Genomic DNA, 19,609 nt, shown 5'->3' with positions numbered 1-19,609 from the left:
TTGTCCCATCTATAATAAAATGAGGTATAGAGACATGCTCCAGTAATTCACATATAGTAAGCACAAATCCAACCTTAGCATGGCTCAAGCACAATAAATCATTCCATAATTTAGAAAATTGTGTTACCACCATTAGGTGTATACAATCCCAATATCCATAGTGTTTCATCCATAAACTCCAATCACCCCCATATATCCTCCATAACCATTGATGGATGAAACTAAGATTTCAAAGCAATCATGAACCCTAAGTATGTAGTGGAGTGCCCACTATAAAACATACAAAATAGTCTTATCATAGAATGTTGTTTATGCTCCGTGGCACAAAACATATCCCATTGACCTTGAAACCCAATATGCCACAAGCGATAAGTCTTGGAGTGATGAACACACATCTTTGACATACCAAAGAAAAATCTTCATTATCCAGCTAAACAAAAGGCCAATCATGAGAGATTCATAGTGTTTCATCCATAAATTATGGTTCACAACAAGAAATCGTAGTGTTTCATCCCCATAAATTCCATTTCCACAACAAGAAATCACCCCCGTACATCTTGCATAGCCAATGATGGATGAAAATAAGATTTTAAAGCACTCATGACCCCTAAGTATGTAGTGGAATGCCCTCTATAAAACCTACAAAATCCCTTATAATCATACACCTATCAATCCATAGAATGTTGTTTATGCTCCATGGTAGAAAACATACCCCATCAACCTTAAAACACTATATCAGGGACGTTTTTATGTAAGCTATGCTTATATATAAATATAAAATCTTGGAAAATTTTTTCAAGCTTAGTTTCTTAGCTTCTTTATATTGGTAGAATGTAATACTTTTTACATATTTTCTTTGAATTTTGAAGGGAAAAATGTAAATCCTGGCGAAACTTTAAATTTTTTGCATAAAAGTCTTGAATCATGGCAAATTTTTTAAAAATTTATTTTTATTAGAGCAATGATCATATAAGCTTTTGACACCAATATGAAAGTTTAGCTTCTTAACGAAACTAGCTTTAAAAAATCATCCATGCACTATATGTCACATGCGATAAGTCTTGCAGTGATGAGCACACAACTTTGACCGATGAGATTTCAAATAGGAATCTTCATTATCCAACTAAATAAAATGACAATCAATAAGACATACCACCTTCAACCTCTCTGCTCTTAGAATATTGCATCAAATCCTCAATGCTATCTCTCTCCATCTATTCACATAGGCTTCCCAGCAAAACATACACCTATTCCTTTGTAACCAAACAATCGGCATTACTAGGGGACGTATCTGATCTCCACTTGACATCTGAATACTTCCCATCCTAGGTTGAGCTCATTGCACCCTTTCTATCAAACATAAGGAGGAAATTCACATGATTTCTTTTATAACTAAAGGATGTAGGTTATATCGAGAGTTTAAGACCCTACCTTTGTTATCTTGCTCCCAGTCCGTCTTGGGGCACCAAGATGAAAGGATGAAGAGGCACCATGACCAACAACTAAAGTCTAACAGTTATTAACATGGATGATTTTTTCATGTTAGTTTTGTTAAGAAATGAAACTTTTATATTGGTGTCGAAAGTTTGTATGCCCTTATAAAAATAAAGGTTTGAAACTTTCGCCAAGATTTGAAACTTCTACATGAGAAAATTTAAAGTTTTACCAAATTTTACAACTTTTTCTTCGAAGTCCATAAGAAAATACATAAATTTGTAATATCTTCTATCAACATTATGTTCAACTTAAAAAATTAGCTCAATAAACTTTCGCCAAGATTTTACATTAATAAATAAGAATAGCTTCGATAAAAACATAAGAAAGTCACTAAGGAGCACCTCCCTTTGCCACTGTAAGCCAAGGTCTATTATAATCTCTCTCTCTCTCTCTCTCTCTCTCTTAAAAACATAAGAAAGTCACTAAGGAGCACCTCCCTTTGCCACTGTAAGCCAAGGTCTATTATAATCTCTCTCTCTCTCTTTCTCTCTCTCTCTCTCTCTCTCTCTCTCTCTCTCTCTCTCACTCCCTCCCTCGCTCCCTCCCTCCCTCCCTCTCTCTCTCTCTCTCTCTCTCTCTCTCTCTCTCTCTCTAGCCTTGGTTGATTACTAAAAATAATGCAGCATCTAGTAAAATCATCCGAGATGCCTCCACACGGACTTTCTCTAGTTCCTAATTTTCTCAGGTAATCAACCACCAAGTGTTGTATTCCTGGTGTATGTACCACTCGGTATTGGAACTCTTGTAACAACAATATCCATCGAGCCAGACTTCCTTGTTAACGAGGTTGAGTACTTCGCAATTAGTTGAGATGGAATGCATTGCAAGGTGAAGCATTAACGTGTTTGCATGGATCTACCATCTTAATTGGAAGCATTATGAATTCAAACATAATTGGAAAAACTCTTTCTCTCTTATTGTAACTTGAAAGTTTAGAAAAAATAGGTAATTGGAGGTGATCCAACAAATAGATAAATACAAGTAGACAATCATTCAGCTTTCATTCACTTTCACTGAACATATTCATTCCAATACATCTCTCTTCTTTCATGCGGATTACTCATTTTCTAGTTACAGTTGATCCCAATAGTTATTACGACCCTTTTCCCTATACCTTTTTGGATCATATATATTTTATCCATATCCGAATAGACAATTTGACTATGTTAACACCTGGCACATCCTAGTGGTTGTTTTAGTAGCCACCAATTGCTGCAATCTCTAAGTTCTTTCAAACACCTAGCACATCCCGATGGCTATTTTAGTAGCCACAAATTGTTGTAATCTCTGAGTTCTTTCAAATGTAATGGCATTCAGCTTCTAAATCTCTACTAAGGCTAATGTATTATCTTCTTCTTTCCTTTGTGCTTCCCTCTAACTTTGCAGTATTGTTCTTGTCTTGCATCCACAATGCTTTTTCATCTAAGGCCTGTCGGCAGTTTGCAAAATTGTGAGCTTGTTGTGCATATGGTTCGTAAATTTCTCATGACCATCTTTAAATGCCTTATGCATTTGCCTCTCAGTTTCCAACTCCTCCACCAACAATTGTGCATTCTGTACTCTTCCCTTCTACTCATGATGATAACTAGATTAAATATTAAAAGAAGAAATTAATTGATTAATTACCTAGTCAGCTTGCTCTTCATATATTGTAGTCACTTCACTTAATAAAGAAGGTACAATTTTCTAACTTGGCATAGACATCTCTACTAGATAAATATTCTGCTGTGATCAGTTGGCCTATCAGGGGATGGTATAACAATAAGCTCTTGAGGCTTCTCTTTTGGCTTCTCCTTAGTAGGCATGTCAAGCACTTCCTCTAGTTTCTTGCTAGGCTTCTCTTTTGTATCCTCTATTACTCCTTTGTGTTTCTATTCTATGAAAGGTACTTCTTCCTCTTGACCAGGTGGATCATTTATGTTTAATTCCTTGTGTTGTTGTTGCTTTCGTCTTTGACCCTCCTTGTTTAAATCTCAATTTCATGATTTTCTTGGTTCCAAAATTAGGACGAGGTGGTGATGGCAAAATGTCATCAATAACTTTCACCCTTTTGTAAGACTACTCTAAATCTTGACCTGTGTATCCAATCTTCTTTAGCTGCACTCTTTCCTACTCTATAAGGGGTACCATCACTGGAGTCTCTGATACCCCTATTGCTGTAATGAGCCTCCTAGGTTGTGTTACCACATTGGCATACTCAAACAAACCAACAACCATTTATCTTAGCTTGGATTGCAAAACGCTTCTTCATTTTTCCTTACCCATAATTCTAGCATAAATAATCCCTGCCCAATTATATTGATGACCATTTTCATAAAAAGAATCAAAGAATAATTGGCCTCTAACACATAACCATACTTTGTAGAACTCGTTCCAAAATCCAAAGAAACTATTTATGTCTTATTGGACTTCTACAATTTTTGATCATGTAATACAACCGTGTGGTCTAAGGCATCCCAAATTATGCTACCATTGGATGCATTCTACACTTCACTTCCACACTACTTGGTGCACAGAGGTAACTAGAACACTTTTGACATGACCTCCTCTATAAGCTATATGCCTAGTGTAGTATCTGCCTGATTCTTGCAAATTGGTGAACTACTCATCCACCTGCAAATTGATTTGCCATTTCCATCACAAAATAATTGGCCTCTGACATATAACCATACTTTGTTAGAAATAAAACTCGTTCCAAAAACCAAAGAAACTATTTCTATCTTATTGGACTTCTACAATTTTTGATCATGTAATACAACTGTGTGGTTTGAGGCATCCCAAATTCTGCTACCATTGGATGCATTGTGCACTTCACTTCTGCACTAGTTGGTGCACAGAGGTAACTAGAACACTTTTGACATGACCTCCTCCGTAAGCTATACACCTAGTGCAATATCTGCTTGATTTTTGCAAATTGGTGAACTGCTCAAAGTTTGGAGGTTTTCATCCTGATGGAATTTATATCCTCAATTCTATGGATTGCTATCAAGAAGATGGAGCCCAGAAGAGTTAGTTCTATGTGTGCCCATGGTGTGGGCACACCTAGAACGGTCTCATGGCCATGGTGACTTTGAAAGCCATTTCGTATGCCCACACCGCTGAGTCTAGTTTTGTATCCCAGTCCTTCTCGTTCTCTGATAAGGTCATCTTTAGGATCTACTTCATCGTCTTGCTACTTCTCTCTGCCTCTTTGTTTCCTAACAGATGATACATCATGGCCATCTTGTGAACTACCATATGCACATCCGTCAATTGCTTCACCGTCGCATTGAGAAGTGAGTTCCCTAATCCGACACCAATTTGATTGGACATCCAAACCGTGAAAATCTATTTTGGTACAAATACTATGCTGTATTGGCCACTATATTATCTCTTAGTACCTACATCTCGACCCATTTGGTTGAATAATCTAAGGCCATCACCACATACTTGTTGCCCTGTAATGTGTTGCCGACTTAAATGGACCCATGAAGTCCAAGGTTCATTTTTGGAATGGATCCAATGGAAGAATTGGATTTAGAGGCATCACATCTGCATTTACTAGATGACCATCTCTCTGACAATGCAATGCTTTGTTGATGATGGTGTAAATTGCACGATACCTCTAGGGCATTAGGGGAAACCCTAACCCTAACCCTAAGGGGTCCACGTGTATATCTTCATGTTCATGTTCTATACACTTAGTGTACAGGTAGCTATATCATGTGCACTCCTCTTTCTCTCCCTCTCTCACTTCCGCAATCATGGTATCAGAGCACTAGGTGCTCCCAAGCCCTTGCATCTTGTCAAGGCATCAAGCCCTCTGTGCGTGAAGCATCTTCCATAGAGAGAGTTTTGCGTCTGAGAGAGTATAAGCCCTTGCTCCATTGAGGTGACAAGCCCTCTCTATGAGGAACCTTCATCATTTCTTTAGCTCTTCTTGTAAAGCTCCCTCTTCTCTCTGATTTGCATCAGAAATTGCATCAGAAAACTCAGGAATCCACTTCCTGGATCTTGAGATATTATCATTCATGTTTTGAAATGAGGAAAGTTCAATCTATGATGTTCTTTGAGGGATTTAGTGCTAAGTGTTCAGTAAGGTGTTTGAGAAAAGGGAGTACTGCCTCTTCACTCTAAGTGAAGTCTACTCCCTGGCACATGTAGAAGCAACACCCAAGTCTTCCATAAATGGACTACATCACCGAGCAATAGAAGTACCAACCAGGTCTATAGTGGCTCCTTCAACGAGCTCAAGTTGCCTCAGGTGACCTTCAGCAACAACTAAGACCCTGAGAACTTTGCAGCAATTCACGGATGACCTTATACAACATCTTGCACCCAAGATCTTCGACAATTGGCTCAACTCTCAGCCCTCAAATAGCCTCATCTTGAAAGCATGGCTGACATGATGACCTACATTTTGACAACCATCTCCATCGGCATCATTAGTGCCTCTAAAGCATCAACAAGGCTCCAAGCTCATAGCTCCAACCAACTAGCCTGCCTAAGCAATGGATGTAGCCTCAAGTGCTCAGCCATCGACCTCTTGCTACACCATTCATCCAAGTGCCCACCTTGAACTTCAACGCCACAGCTCCCTGCTATAGTTCTCTGGCCATGCCAGCTCTCGCCTTCAATAGCTTGACTCAACTACAATAGCAAGCGGGTGCAACAATCTTCAACATCAACTCACAGTCGTGACTCTCCATCCTCAACTATGAAACAGACTCCATCAGCCATCACCAGCTCCAATGACTATTGCGACATCCATCAACCACAATGAGTAGTAGCCCTTCCTAGCTTGCAACAACTTTCATGATGACCCAGAGCACCTCAGCAGTGCAGCAACTGCAAGCAACGAGACCACCATCATGACTTCTATGACTCTCTCCTTCAAATATCTCCAACCACCAAGCCACCTCAACACAGATCAACTCCTACAACTCATGGACTTCAGCCTCTACCAGCAGTGATCCTCCACAACAGTAAGTGCCTACATCTCCAAGCTCCAAAGTCGATGCAGTTCCATCGACTGCAGTCTACAAGCGGCTTTCCTCCTCTGTAAAAGTCATCTACAATGAGCCTCTCTCAACAGCATTTGTCATACCATCGTGCCATGCGCCTCCTTCCAAAACTCACTTCTCTCCTTTTGCCATGTGGCATATAGACCTATACCAAGGGTTACTGAATCTAACCATAGGTCTAGTGGGTGCTTTCCCAAGTGGACACATGTTAGATAGTCTTTAACTTGGGTTAGGTTCATAAAACCCTTAGTTAAGAGGCTTGGTAAAGGATGTACCATGTGGCACCTCATCATAAGTGCCATGTCAATAGCCACTTCAACATGCCCACGTGGCAATGCCACCTCATTTACCTAGTCAACCTACCAAGTCACTTGACACATGGCAGTGCCCAATCAATAGCACAGCCAGCCTACCCAATCAACAATGTCATGTCACCATGTGCCACCTCATCACACAATGCCTCACAGGCACACTTTGCTTTTAGCATGTGACCTCAACCTACTACCTCACACTCCATGCCACATCATCAATTTTTTATCACCCTCTTGGGATCAAGTTTGGCCATGACTTTTGATCTAGAGGGAATTTCATGGTGATCCAAAAAGCAAAAATGCTCACAACTCGTGCTCTATGCATTGAGCACCTCAAATCTTCCATCTGACATTTCCACATGCCAGCATCATTGAATCCTCATCATCAAAACCACCTCTTGATCAACTACAGTGCACCCAACACTTAAAATGAATCCAAATAAAATTAGTTTGCTGCATTTTGCACTTCGATGTGTAGTCTAGCTATAGACTAGCACTATCATAGAGGAGATCCAACTCCACCAAGCGAAGTCAGCCATTGCCACATTACTCGATTAGTTCCCATGATGTCAGTCCATCTCACACACTGACACCAGCTCAGTCTCTTGGCATTTGACACTTCAGCACCTCAATTGACACTTCAAGTTGGTAGAGTTCTTCTCAGATTCAAGATTGTTGCATTCTTCTTGCATGCACATATGCCACCCATGTATAGTCATTTTCATTGATTATTTTTGGCATAGGTTCCTACACATACACATCAGCCTTGTACAACATTGACTATTTTTAGCATTGGTCCCTACACATACACATCAGCCTTGTACAGCCCCTTGGCTACACCTGACACTCAGTTATCACCATCATTCTACACATGACTTGGTTCTGATAGTTTTGTGTAAGCCCTCTAGTGGCAGCTTACACATAGTGTTCTCATGGGTAGATACACTTGTTGATACATGGGTAAGCCTCTTGCGTAGAGCACCAGACCGCCACCTCCAGCATGAAGTTATCCACATCACACAATTGATGATACACCAGTCATAACTTTGGATGAGATCCGTGAGGGGAAAGAGAACCTTCTTTGGCCATTTATTGCCACAAGGTATGTACCAGTGTATGATGCCGACTTGAGCCTCATTGTCCTTGATAGATTAGATGTAGATGCTTCAGATGTTAGCATGAATCAGCCTGTGGTTTTCAATCATGCACATTTCTCAGTAAGCCCTCGACATGAGGTACATTTGACAATAAGCCCTCAGCAAGAGGCATATTTGATGATAAGCTTTCAGCTCAGGGGGGTCACTCACTATATGTAACCCTATCACGTGAGTTCAACAAAAGGATTTTTTTATTTCTAAAATTTACAGAAATAAATATACATAAGGGACTATTTAAAATAGTTTTGGAAAAAATTTACAGATTTGTATAGGAAAGGGGTACATTTTATTAATGAAATTTTTTACAGATAAGGGACTTTAAATATAGGCCTTGAACGCACGTGATATAGAGGGTTTATACATAGTGACCCCCTCGAGGCTTTCAGCATGAGGCACATTTGATTGTCATAAGTCCTCAACATGAGGCAATCCCACTCATATCAACACAATCTTATTCTCATGATTCACAACCATCATCTTCATGCATGGATCCAAGTCCATCTACTATCACATTAGATGCAGATAGAGAGTAGGAGTTCACCATCGATCATGCAGTCTTATAGGAGGTAATTCCTCAGTACAAGGCACTCACATCTTCTATCGCATGCAGAGATATATGTCCCCGTGCATCCATCTCTTCAGATGATTCCATTCCAACATCCATCACTGATGCTTTCACCTCTGATATGGAGCATACCACATCTTTGGACAGTTTCCACGAGCAGTATAGATCAATAGATCAGTCTATAGGACATTCTAACATTGGCTCAGTCATGCTGCATTGCACGACCCTTGGATCGCCACCTCTTTCAATCAATAGATCATTCCTCAGCACGAGGATACTTATGTGTCAATGCGGTCTTGCCCCAATGCAGTGGAAATCATCAAGTTCATCCATAGTGCAACCTAGGGAGACTCAGTGTTTTAGTATGCACTTATGGCTGTCATTATAGTCCATACTTGCAAATCAGTGGTTGGATTCATGACTTCAGATCAGTCCCTACATCAACATTCGGCACCTCATATACCTCAGGGACATCTTCAAGGATGTTTTGTTCGAAGCTATGCCTATATATTAATATAAAATCTTGGCAAAAGTTTTCAAGCTCATTCTTTTAGTTTCACAATATTGGTAGAATATAGTACTTTCTTATATTTTTTATTTTGAATTTTGAAGGAAAAAATGTAAATCCTGGCGAAACTTTAAATTTTTTTGCAAACAAGTTTCAAATCCTGGCGATTGTTTTAAACGTTTATTTTTATTAGGGCATACAAACTTTCAAAGCCACCATAACATTTTATTTTCTTAACGAAACTAACTTGAAAAATCATCCATGGACATCTTATGCACTTTCAACTATATTTCGGGCTTCTAGGCCTTTGCACTATCAGCTCCTTTTTTATGAGTCTATGATAGATACTACATGGATGTTTAGCCATGCACACATCAGATGACCTTCAGCTCATGACAATTGAGCATACAAGTTTGATAGGTTACCATACCTTGCCAGTTTTATAAGCCTCTTCTTCAATAGAGCAATGTATCATACTTGCACCTTCAGCCCCAAATTTTAGCCCCTGGATCACTCTGTCCACATTGACTATGCGGCCTTCTTGGCTATGCGGTCTTCTTTGGCCCCACATAATTCGATAGAGATTATAGTTCTACTACAACATACCTTCACTATTGTTGTCAATTCTTTTGGGTTGGTGACACTCTCGTATGTCACAACCTATCGGATCACATCACCATAGCTACATTAAGTAGCCTCACATTTGGATGCCTCTTCTACAAAATAGTTGCAGAGTCCATGTTTAGCCTCGATATGTTCAACACATAGCCATACACACTGTCATTCATGTAGTCATCATTCGATTGACATGTTTAGCATGTAGCCATACACACTCTCATTCCATAGTCTTTGATCCATGTGGACTTTACTTTATGCATATTTCCTTCCTTTCCCCTTTGGCCTATTTTATGGGTTCCCAAAGTTGAAGGATGCCCCACAACTTAAGAGGGGTAAATCCATGATATGTACAGGATCTCATAATTTGTACTCATTGTACATGCTTCCGCTATGTAGTCAATGTGCTCACATGGGCACATAGTACTCTAATTGTTTTTAGTTTTCTTTTCCGTTTTGGATGCTATCATCTAGGATTTTTTTAGTACATTTTTTTTAAGAAAAGAACGTGTTTTTTAATTTTAAAACACTTGTGGACATTCAAAACGCAAAAAATACATTTTTGATAACTAGTCAACATACACTGGTTGACTGGCTAAAACCGCTCAGTGTATCACAACACCGTGTGATATTTGGCTAAATATACCACACGGTGTAACAAAACACTGCTTGGTGAAAAAACACTGATCAGTGAACCCCTACACTGATCGGTATCAAATACACCAATCGGTGAACCCCTACTCTGGGCAATGTATTAGGATTACACCAATCGGTGTAGTGCTACACCGGTTGGTGTAAACCGTCAGGACACACAATGTGCATGCATTGGCCAAAAACACCAACCTGTGTGGTGATATACCGACCAGTGTGTTCAATTGGGTCTATAAAAGGTGAGCCTCGCTGCTTTTTTTTTCACCCTTGATCGAAATTCACTGCTATTTTCCATTGTTTCCCACATTCCGACTGCTTATCGCCTTCTCCTTTAAGCTTTTGGTGAGCTTCTAGCCTTACTTTTGTTTTCAGTTAGGGCTGTGGGTGATGGCTCGCTTTGGCCAATTGAATTCACCTTGCCTTAGCTGAGACAAAAGAGAGAGAGGAATATGTGATATGTTTATGTTTGCTTTCTTTTGTGTGTATGCTTGCATGATGTATATCACTTAGGGTCGGATGATGAATCGCTTCAGTTGGTTGGATTCATCTCACCTCGAGTGACATTCTAGTAGTATCATGATTCAGGCCAGGTGATGGATCACTTCAGCCGACTGGATTTACCTCACCCCAACTAAGAGAGAAAAAGAGAGAGAGGGCAAGAGAGAGAGGAATATGTGTGATGCTTAGTTATGCTTGCTTATATGTGTTTGCATGTATGATGTCTATCACTTGGTGTTGGATGATGACTCGCTTCAGCCGGTCAGATTCATCTTGCCTCGAGTGGTTTTCTATTAGGTAGTATCATGATCAAGGCCAGGTGATGGCTCGCTTCAGCCGGCTGGATTCACCTCACTTTGGTCTACGGTAGTATCATGTATTCATATATATTGTATGTAGATGTCAATAGAGCCAGTTATTTTTTGGATGATAGCTCACTTTGGTCGGTTGGATTCATCTCGATGATGACCTTCCCAACGAGCTCAAGATGTGGGATCACACAATGGTGATCTAGATCATCTTGGTTCATTAAATCGTGATTGATATTATATGTTTTCCTATTTCGTCTTTTATAGCCTATCCTCCTTCGATAGCCTGATAGGGTTTCTTGGACCAATTTGTGTGAGCCAGTCTATTGCTTGTAGGATCCACATTATAATTATCTATTAGAAATTCATGTTAGCATGTGTGCATAGTTATCAATTTTATTTCTTGATTTTTTTGATTTTGTTTTTGTAATGATAGTTGAGTGTTAATGTAATGCATTATGATTGGGCCTAGACATGTGAATTACTTAATCGCTTCTGCATTGGGTTTTGTATGTACATATTGTCATGGTAGCAGAACCTCACGAGTGCTTACGTAATGATTCTTGTGTGAATTAGATCTATACCTCTGGTTTCCTCATGACAACCACCCCTTCAAAGAGAGAGAGAGAGAGAGAGAGAGACTTGGAGAATCGAGTTGCAATACCTTTTCTGCAAGGTGTGCGTGTTAGGATATGTGTGATCAAGGGCTTGGGTGCATGTGTGCATCACTAGCAGTCATATGGTTGTGTGTGTGTGTGTGTGTGTCTGTAAAAGATGCACACTTAGTGCCATAGTCCATGACACAGGTGATGATGTAATGCAAAGGCCCCCACTAGCAGTCATATGGTTGTGTGTGTGTGTGTGTGTGTGTAGAAGATGCACACTTAGTGCCATAGACCATGACACAGGTGATGATGTAATGCAAAGGCCCCCACATGGGGTGGTGCCTATGATTGTGGAGTTCCTATGATTTGAGAGTTATCTCCTTTGATGTAGGAGAGGTGCCATTGATTTAGGCCACCCTCTCTCCCATTCTATAAAAGAGAGGACTTCCTCCCAACTCAATGGAACACTTTTCCATTTGGTTCCCACAATCTCTTCCATGATTTCCTCCTTCACTCCCACTTTCCAACATTTGGTTTTAGATCCAAACCATCCATTGATCCCTTAGTCCACTTCAGCTTCAAACTGCCACCTCAACACCTTCTTCTCCACTCTCCATCTTCTTTCACATTTTGCCCTCTTCTCTCTAGATTTTTCTTAGCTTTGTTCTCTCCATCTGTTGTGCCATTTGCCAAACCCTTTGGGCTGGAGATACCTTGTCTTAGGGCAAAACTATGACCCAGAGAAATTAAGCTTAGGTTGTCCCTGTTGCGTGTGCCGACACAAATACAGTGCACTAATTTGTCATGTAATTCCGTCTGCTAGGGCCATATATCGATAAATACTTTAAGCACAAGCTGGGCAACACTATGAGCTACCTTGTATCCAAATTTGAGGACCAAAGCTTGCTGGAGTGAGGAGTATTTGCATTTTTCACAGTTGAAGAAGGCACAACTATCTCGGACGTTTGAGCACCTAATTGCGCCATTCCTCTCTAGTGGATCTTCATTGGTAATCAAGCTTTCAATCTGCTACAAATGCCCCTTGAATACACTCTTCAACAAGTTGAATTGTTCTTCAATTTTGGGCATTTTTTATTATTGAATGCTTGATGCAAGCTTGGAGATGACTTATTGACAGAAAATTATTAGTTAATAATGCCTAGCTCTTGTTCATCTTCCAATGCTTCATATGTGAAAGCAAAGAAGAAGAAACAAGCACCTAGATATGTCAATAGGAAGGTAACCAAACTTGTGAAGGAAAAGTCAAATAAACCATATTATTATTTTGATGCAAAAAGTTTAGGATTTTTTGATTTTATGGCTTGCAATATGTACTTGTATGGTTGAGACTCATAAGCCATTTGTAAGAGAGCAGACACTTCCTAAACATAAAGGTAAGACCCTCTCATGGCCATCTTTAAGATAGACAAGTTCAATGGCCAAGGTTTTCACACTTAGCAAATGAAAATCAAATTTGTGCTTATAAAAGAGAATTTGTGGGACTTGGTCAAGTCAGGGAATCAATCATCTCACAACCAAAGGTAAAGGGAAGGCAAGTGATGTTGAGAGTTCATGCTCAACATCATGTGATTATGTGTGCATAGCACCATCACATGATCATATGTGCATAGCACTAACCTTATAGAGTGCTATAAAGGAAAGGGTTAGATCCCCTAACCCTAACCCTAAAAGGGTTTGTATATATTCTATTTTTTAAACTAAATTCAGTGTACAGTTAGTCATTTGTGGTGTGCTCTCTAGCTATGCCCTCTCTCCTCATCTCCACTCTTCTCCTCTCCCCTCTTCATATTTTGTCATGGTATCAGAGCATGGTTCTGCCTTCCATTGAGGCGCCATCTTTCTTGTGAGAGTGATTGAGAGATTGAGAGATCGAGAGAGATTGAGTATTCTTTCACTTCCATTGAGTGATAGAGAAATTTCCATCCATTTGAGAGGAATTTCCGTCCATTCCTTTTGTGAGATTTTCATTGAGAGATTCATTTCACTCTCTATTCCGTTCATTCTTCGGTGAGAGTGAGTGGTTCTTCATAGTGTGACAGATCTCCTTCAGAGTTCACTCCAAGAGATTTGAGAGAGAAAGAGATTTTTTTATTGATTGAGAGGCTATCTATAGCCTATCTGCAAGCTCACGGCTTGGGCTTATGGCGGTTGTTCGTGGCTGCCCTTCGAATCTAACAACTAAGGCATAGTCTCCACTGCTGCGCTCTCCAACGAACTCCTCACCAAGGCGCACCTCCAAGCTCCTCTCTCCAATGAGCAAAGCCTTTGAGGCTTGAGTGATAGACTCCTTGCTGAGGCTCCTGCTACAAGCGCAGCTCCATTAATAGACTTCCAGCCTTCAGGCTCTCGGCACCCGCCGCCGATGCTCCTTCTTTAGCCATGCACAACCTACAATGAACCATCGACACAGCATCAAACAACCACAAAGCTACGACTGCTCACGGGCTCTACCTCTCCAACAGCGCCTTTAGGACCTCCTCAACAACAACGTGGCTCTTCTCAGCCCATCAGCTCCAACTGCAGGGTCGATCTTGGCCGGTTGGTATAGGTAGCCTCACACTACCTCTCCTTCACCTACTCACAGGCCACGCCTTCTTCAAACAAAAGCCTTGCCTATGACTCTCTGCTCCAAAAGCCTCGCATGCGACTCTCTACTCCAACCAGCCTCTTTGAAGAGCTCCCGCAAGCCTCCTCTGCAACAAACCTCTAAGGCTCACAGCTATTAACGATGCTGTAGATCCTTGATACGACCGCTTCAAAGGTAGTCTCAAAGGCTCCTACGACAATGACAAAGGCTCACCACACCACACTAGTCAAAAAGCCAGCAAACAGCGCCTTGCACCTCCAAGCCTCATGATCTCGTGTACTCAACTGCCATAGCCAACGTTGCAAGCTACTGCAACATGTAGCCTATCTACTGCGACTGGCTCCAAAACTGCCAACAGCAATATCCAATGAGCTCGCCTCCACACCGGACTACAGCGCTTTCAACGAAAGCCTCCTCAATGATTTTGTCATCCAGCGTCCTCTAGCGATGACTCACCGAACTAGGACAGAATCTAGAAGATTCTATCAGAATCTAAAATATTTCGACAGGCAACCACATCCATCTGACACGTGGCACATAAGCTCCAACCTGGGTCAGGGTAAGTTAATCCCGGTTAGATTGATCATAGGTTAGAGAGCTTGGTCAACATTGTGACACGTGGTAATCGATTGCCACATCATCTGATCTACTGGACACATCATCACCTTATCTCCAACTGCCACATCAGCAACCCAATGAGGCTACCATGTCATCAACTCATCTAATCTATAAGTCACCCTACTAGCTCAACTGCCACATCAACAGTGCCACATAGGTAGGCCACATCATCTGGCTACGTCATCAGCCACATTAGCAGTCCACATCACCACAACCATGTCAGCATTACCATGTCATCTGCTGACATCATCATCTATGCCACCTTAGTAGTGCCACCTCAGTTGTCTAGTCAGCACTGACCCCTACAGGCACAGCAGTCCCTTGCCAGGCACACTATGCACACAACTGCCACCTCAACATAGGGCTTCATTGGCTCACCTCTTGCTAGGCACAGTGCCACATCATCACTGCATGTGACTCATAGTGACACATCATCATTGAGCACATTTGCACTCCTTTTGCCCCTCCACCTAGATCAAGTCATATCTCTTGATCCAGGAAGAATTTGAGGGTGCTCCAAAAAGGAAAGTCGCTCATTTTTTTGTGCTCTACGTGCTTGTTACATCATGTGCACATTTCAATGCAAGTTACACTCACATTTGAGCCTCATCGACAAAACCACTTCCTTCATGCACATTTGCCTCTACATCGATGCATCTGACCCAGCACTTAAAAAGAACAAAAGAAAAGGAATTATTTGCTATTCTTTTATCGATCGACGGTTGGTTTAGATCTAGATCAGAGTAGACTAGATCGCCATAGAGGGGATGCTTTGAATTTCCCCAAGTTGCCAATCTAAGCCATGCTCGAAATTCCTGACTAGTACCTACTCGGAGTCAGTCCATATGCTCACATATAGTTTCACATCATTACATTACCTGAAACCTTACGTTCATCAGTTCAGTGACCAGACTTCAGAGTTCAGAGGCATTGCAAATTGTTTCAGTGGGTCGATAGCATTTGATTTCACACACACATGCCACCATTATAAAGCCTATTCGGCTATCTCACGGCATTGTGCACATCATTTCACCCTTGTAAAGCCTCTTGGCTATTCCGGCATCATTGCCACAAGCCTTGTAATATAGATTAGATTTTATATATTGCAGTTCTATCTTCACCAACGGTTCAGAGATTTCACTTGGCATAGTCAATGTATTTGCAATTGATTCATACAAAGATCTTCACGACACTTTTGAGTACATTTCTTGCACCATGTCGACTAGCAACCTCAATCTGGAGGCATCGACTAAGTTAGACAACTCCAATTATGGTACATGGAAATACCGAATGGAGACCATTCTTGTGCTTCAGGACAAATGGGAGTATGTTGATGGGTCTACACCTAGACCATCGGACGATCCAGCTACCAGTAGCTCTACTTCATCTGTTGTCACAACACTAGCAATAGGATCTACAATGGGATCTACATCTACACAAACAGTTTCCGCACCAGTAGCAGATCCTGCCATTGCCCAAGCTCAAGTAGAATGGGATAAGAAAGACAAGTATGCCTATCACCTGATCAAGCAGAATGTGCAAGATGTCATGCTAGGACAACTCAACACAGTCAAGACATCAAAAGAAGCATGGGATATGTTCGCAACTCTCTACGAGTCCAAGAACACATCTAAGATTCTCACCCTGAGAAACCAGATCAACCAGAGTTTTCGCAACAACAGTGAAACTGGTCATGCTTATGTACTCTGCATAAAAGACTACAACAATCAACTTGCAGTAGCAGGAGAGACTATGAACCGTGCAAAAATGGTTCAAGTCATTCTGAATGGACTAGGAGAGGGATACGAGAATCTAGTCCAGAGTATTGCCATCCAACGGCAAATTCCGACACTAGAAGAACTTCAATCAATCCTACTTGGTGAAGGACTCAGGACTCAGGCCATTCAAGCACATAAAGGTCGTTCTAATGATTAGGCATTCACAGCTTCAGACAGAAGCAGAGGCAGAGGCAAAGGCAAAGGTAGATCATACCAGAAAAGTGGTCATCATTAGCAACAAAATCAAAATTAGCATCAACATCAGCATCAGCATCATCCTCAGCAACATCAAAGAGGAAATCATTCCAATCGAGGAAGATTCCAAGGACGAGGGAATGCATCCACCAATGTATCAAACATTCAGTGCAACTACTGTCACAAGTTTGGACACTATGAAAGAGATTGTCACAAGAAGCAATGCGACCAAGGCGGTCAATCTAGCAGTAATCGAGGGAACTCCTGAGGCAGAGAAAATCATCGTGGTGGACATTCTAGTCACAGTCATTTTGCAAATGAACATGGAAATATGTTTCTTGCAAGCAAGGAATTGCATCAGACTAATACAGTGTACCTAGACACTGATTTCAATCCCAAAGAGGATTACAGCTATCAAGTCGACCAAGTGGAACAGGATCCTTGGTACATCGACCGCAGTGCATCATGTCATATGACAAATCATCAAGAATGGTTCACAGAGATGAAACCATTAGAAGGATAGAAAAATGTCATCTACACAGCAGACAATACACCGAATCTAGTTCAAGGGACAGGTGTTATCTCTATGAATAATTTCACTGGTACAAAAGGATTAGTGAAAGATGTGCTCTATGTTCCGAAGCTCAGCAAGAACCTTTTGTCAGTAGGTCAAATGATGGAACACAATTACAAAGTCATCTTCGATGGTGATGAATGCACTATCAGAGACAAATCCAAAAGATGTCAGCTAGTAGCAAAAGGTGTCAAGGAAGGACGCTTATATAGAATGCTAGCTACAGTACCAGATAAGCATGCCATGTCAGCTCAAATGCAAGAGATGCCACTATCTGCAAAATGGCACAAGAGATATGGTCATGTCAATTTCAAGTACTTGTTAGATCTCAAGAATCAGAATATGGCAATTGGGATTTCGAAGCTATAGATTCTTGGAAAAGTTTGCGAAGCATGCTGCTTCGGCAAATAAAAGCGAACCAACTTTCTCAGAAGTACCTCTTGTGCACAAGGTATTCTTGATTTGATACATATAGATGTATGGGGATATGCCCAGACTCGCAGCATCAATGGTTCACTTTACTACTTGACCTTCATCAACAACTACAGCAGATATTGTTGGGTCTACTTTTTGAAAGAGGAATCTGAAGTGTTTTCCAAATTTCAAGAATCCAAAGCCATGGTAGAAAACCAAACAAGCAGAAAGATCAAGGTCATGAGATCGGATAGAGGAGGTGAATACATGTCTTCAGCATTCATGAACTTTAATGCTCTGCAAGTATGATACTTAACATAAGGTATTGAACTGTGCCAAATATGGTAAGTCAAAAGATACAAAATTATCCCAATCATTTGCATTACAGGGGTTAAGTATAATTGCATGAAAGTCATACCAACATAACATACCATAACAGCTAAATATGTGTGGCAATTATGTGTGTTTCATGAATGGCCCAATTAATTATGAAGAATTTTCACACTGGACATGATGGCTCCATGATGGACAAGAATTGCCAACTATCCTCAGCAAACTACTTGCTTAATCGGCTTCCTACCAAACCGATACAATGTATGACTCCTTATGAAACATTCTTTGGACAAAAGCCACACATTGGGCATCTCTGCATATTTGGTTGCATAGCATATGCTCACATACATGATGATCATCACAGGAAATTGGATGGGAAAGCAGACCACAAGCCAGATTGACATATGCTCAGAAAGGCAAAGCAATTCAGGTGGAAACCATCAACTATGCTCTTATGACTACCATCATGGCTACAGAAGAGCCACTGTACTTCGAAGACGTAGTAGACAAGCCAGAATGGCAAACTGCTATGAATGAAGAAATGGATGCTTTGTATAAGAATAATACTTGGGAATTATATTGCGACCTTCCACCATGAAAGAAGGCCATAGCCAACAAATGGGTATACAAAGTGAAGTACAATCTAGATGGAAGTATTCAGAGATACAAAGCTAGATTAGTTGCAAAAGGATTTGCACAACAATATGGTCAAGAGTATGATGAGACTTATGATCTAGTAGCAAAGATGGATTCCATACGGTTCTTGATATCACTAGCAACACTCAGCAAATAGAATTTGTATTAGCTTGATGTCAAGAATGCATTTCTTAATGGTTATCTAGACGAGGAAGTCTACATGCAACAACCAATAGGTTATGTTGAACCAGGAGAGGAGAATAAGGTTTGCCATCTTAAGAAGTCTCTATGGCTTAAAACAAGCACCCAGAAGTTGGTACAGTAGAATTGACAAGTATTTTGCTGGTCTGGGATACATGAAGTCCAATGCAGATCATACTCTCTACTACAAAGTTCAAGGGGAAGACATTACTATTGCACTTTTGTACATAGATGATCTGATTGTGACAGGAAGCAAGGATAGCTTCATCAGAAAATTGAAACAAGACTTATCTGCAGAGTTCAACATGAAAGATCTTGGACTTATGCACTGTTGTCTTGGAATTGAGTTTTGGAGAGATTCAGATAGCACATTCATGAGTCAGATCAAGTATGTTGATAGTCTCCTGAAGAAGTTTCATATGGCAGATTGCAAGATTGCAGCCACTCCCATGGAACAGAGTTTGAAACTTACTAAAGATTCAAAAAAGCCTACAGTCAATGACAAATACTACAAGCAGCTCATCGAATCTCTTG

This window comes from Dipteris shenzhenensis, chromosome 7 (genome assembly GCF_047967505.1).
Source record: "Dipteris shenzhenensis isolate YYH24624 ecotype China chromosome 7, Dip_SZ_1.0, whole genome shotgun sequence".
NCBI classification, from domain to species: domain Eukaryota; kingdom Viridiplantae; phylum Streptophyta; class Polypodiopsida; order Gleicheniales; family Dipteridaceae; genus Dipteris; species Dipteris shenzhenensis.
This window is presented reverse-complemented; position numbering follows the sequence as displayed.